The sequence below is a fragment of the Ursus maritimus genome, unplaced genomic scaffold (genome assembly GCF_017311325.1).
Source record: "Ursus maritimus isolate PB19 unplaced genomic scaffold, ASM1731132v1 scaffold_6, whole genome shotgun sequence".
Classification (NCBI taxonomy): Eukaryota; Metazoa; Chordata; class Mammalia; order Carnivora; family Ursidae; genus Ursus; species Ursus maritimus.
In genome coordinates this window covers 78358728-78362334 of record NW_024426774.1, presented here as the reverse complement: position 1 = coordinate 78362334, position 3607 = coordinate 78358728, and the positions used below count along the sequence as shown (strand labels likewise).

Here is a 3607-nt window from a genome sequence, read left to right as displayed (position 1 = left end):
AATGTTATTCATGGGGCCCCTGGGTGGCTCAGTCGTTAAGCATCTGCCTTCGGCTCAGGGCATGGTCCCGGAGTTCCGGGATCGAGCCCCACATCAGGCTCCTCCGCTGGGAGCCTGCTTCTTCCTCTCCCACTCCCCCTGCCTGCGTTCCCTCTCTCGCTGGCCGTCTCTCTCTCTGTCAAATAAATAAATAAAACCTTTTTAAAAAATAAATAAATAAAAAATAAAATCTTATTCAAATTATTGGTAAAGGAAGGTACTAGCACAACTACCTATCACCTGGGGAAAAAAGAATGCTGAATCTACAAAAATAAACTCCTGATGAATTAAAATTTAAATATAAGAAATAAAACAATACAAATCCAAGACGACTATTTAAAGAAGTTTATTTATATCCTGGGGGTTTAGAAGCCCTTCTTAAGCTAGAACACCTCCCTTCTAAGTCGGTACCTTGAGCTCAGTAGTATGACCCAGGCTAACTGCCTATACCCCAGCCCAGGCACCTTTTATCTGCTTGCATTGTGACTGGGCTCCAGGTAAACCACATGTGTTCTGTCCATGCAGGGAGACCATGGATTAAGCCTCTTATTTCTTCCTTCTGGATAAGCTGGAGAGGTGAGGACCCCCTCAGATGGATTTTTATCAACTAAATAATGAGGAAGGGGCTTCTGCTTGCATCTCACAGAGCTCTACGCTTGACCCTCCCCTAAGCAAACATGTTTTAGGGTCTGCCTCAAAACCAAAAGAACCTATGTATTTCTCAAACAAGCAGATGACACAAAATGTAGTTAATTTAGTGGATGACAGATCCAGAAGCAGGAAAATTTTTATAAATTAGGATTATGGGCCTAATGTAATGAGATGGAATTTACTAAATCTTGCATTAAAGACCACCCAGGCAAACAAACAAACAAACAAAAAACCTCACTATTGTGTCCATATTAAGAGGAACAAGATGTCAGGCCATAAATCCAAGAGTCTCTGTCTCTCAGACATTTATCTAACACAAATTCAGAACAAGAAATAATGTACATGCATAAACATAATTTATCATTTGGATAATCATTACATTATTTTACTATGAAATAGGTCTACATACAGTTAGATGTGAGAAGGGCAATTATTTTTTTTCTCCACTTGTTTATGTACAGGATGGGAAAGGCCATCTTGAAGGTAGCTGGAAGGAAAAAGCCTTGGGGATTTTGGCTGACCGAACTTCAGAGACAGCCCACAGAGCAAGCACAGGCTGCATTATTAACAAAACATTGTTCAGATGGAGGGAAGAAGGAAACTCACAGGGCCTTTCACTGACTGGAACGTGTCTGGGATGCGGTGTCTGGGTATCAGCAGGCCCAGGGCAGTCCAGAATGGCCAGCCAGGTACAACCTTGCCTGGGATGATGGTCTGCCATCAAGCATGAGCGCTGCCTTCTCTAGATGGAGCATTCTCCTGGTGCCATGGTCCTCTGCACATCCACACCAGCTCATTCCCCTCATGATGCTCCCCACACCAGCCTCTGGGGACAAGTGAATTGGTGCAATTCCACAGCTGAGCTGACACTCAGCTCCCTGACAATTTTGTTTAGGGCTCCAGACAGATGGGATCACAACAAAACTCTTTTTCATGTAGAGGAGAAAGCTCAGAGTGCGAAGTTTCACTCAAAGAAAGTGATTCTGGGCCTTACTCCTCTGCTCGGTGCATTAAAAATAAATACTCTTCTTCAGAAAAGAAAACACATGAAAAACTTAAGATCCAGGTGGTGAATGTATTTTCCAGGAAGGAAACTGGACGCCACCATCTGCTTACTGGTCTCAAATCAACTAAGATTTGCTCGCCCGCTAGAGCTGACAGGTTGGATCCAAGAAGGAAAACGCTGTCCAACGGCCAATAGCAGCAAGGATTTCAGAAGGAGCCTCTTCTGTCAGGATGCTTTAGGATGAAAGGGGTAGAAATCCCAGTTTGAATTAGCTTAAACATGATGACAGGTGTCAAGTCTCCTGCCTAGGTGGCCAGTGGTCAGGTGGCCCCGTGCTGGCTGACTCTGAAGCCCTGGCCTGCTCCCTGAGACCCTCCTGCTGCTCCCCTCTGTGTGTTGGCTTCGTCCCATTGGAAGCAGGCCTCTCAAGCTGCTGCAGACTTCAGGAACAGATAGCAGTTGTCTGTTCCCACAGCTCTTGCTCCAAAGTGAAGACACTGCTTTCAGAAATTTCCAGGAAACTTGCCCACCAGTCTCCTTGTCAGAGGGAACCCATACCCATTCCCAATCATCCACCTGTAGGCAGATGGGGCAACCTCAACCTATCAAGCCCCAGCCAGAAGTGGGTGGGATGTGTGGGGTCACAAACCTAAACCAAATCTGTTCAGCTTGGAAGGAGAAAGGGAACCAGAGAAAGAGAACCAGAACATGGACATTTTTAAGGTTTTGTTTCCTTCCATATTAAAAATTCTGTATATGTTGACTGTAGAAAAGGTAGAATACACAGAAAAGATGAAAAAGAAGACAAACATCCCATAACAGGGAAAATAGCTTTGTAAATATGCATCATTATAATTCTGTAGATTTTTTTTCTATAAATATAGACATACATGTTAGGCTCTAGAAAATTTGAAACCACCTGTACATAATGTTACTATTCAATAAATAATACAGGGAGTCTTAAAAGTCTTTTAAGCTTTGGGGCACCTGGGTGGCTCGGTCGGTTGAGCATCTGCCTCTTGATCTCAGCTTGGGTCTTGATCTCAGGGTCATGAGTTCAATCCCCACACTGGGCCTCACGCTGTGCATGGAGCCTACTAAAAAAAAAAAAAAAAAAAAAAAAAAAAAAAAAAAAAAAAAAAGTCAAAGAAAAAAGTCTTTTAAGCTTTAATAAAGGTAGAAGTATACATCTATAAATTTACAAGATAGTGTCACTTATTTAACTTTCTTTTGTACTTGTTTAGTGTTTTGAATTCAGAATAATAAATTTAACTTTTTGTTTTAATATCTCTGACTGAAGATGGCAAATGTTGACTAATATAAAAATCAAAAGATTAAATATTTATGATTCCAAATTCACAAGTGCTTAAGTGCATTAAAACTGTTAAATATTTTTTAATTCAGTTTTATTGATTTTATAGTATTCCACCATAACTTATGTAACTAGTATCATACTACCAGATGTTTAGGTTTCTCCCACCCATACATCATGATTTAATGTTCCAGGGAAAGTGGTTTAATTGTAACTTAACATAAATTCTAAGGGATGTGTGTGACAGAAGACCTCAGTTCCCGAACCCTCTTCCCTCCTTGCTTCCCTTCCCCCATTAGCAGGATTGTGCACTGTCACTTAAAAAGCCAACTGAAGACATTTCCCAAGAACAGCATGATATGTGTACGACATGTGGTAATATGTTCAAGAGAAGCTGAGGGAAACGGCCAACCTCCTCTGATGACGAATTTGCATTTTGAAATAAAATTTGTCTAAACTATTCTTAAGTGTAGTCCACATCCCCCCATGAAATGGAAATATAAAACTGTAGTTTCTCTGAGGTTTTTCTTGTTGTTATCACATACTTCACCATGGCACAAGAACGTGATAGTAATTATTTTTTAAAGCCAAATATCTTC

The 3607-nt window shown here is 41.2% G+C and overlaps 1 long non-coding RNA gene across 1 annotated transcript; it reads right to left on the bottom strand.

Moving 5' to 3' along the window:
* Window positions 1-369: 369 nt before the first annotated feature.
* On the bottom strand, window positions 370-2745 carry LOC103670646. The gene is made up of 2 exons (XR_570629.2): window positions 2684-2745; window positions 370-1929 (listed from the first exon to the last, which is right to left on the bottom strand). It is a non-coding gene; the product is annotated as an uncharacterized LOC103670646 (long non-coding RNA).
* Between the last annotated feature and the right edge of the window lie 862 nt (window positions 2746-3607).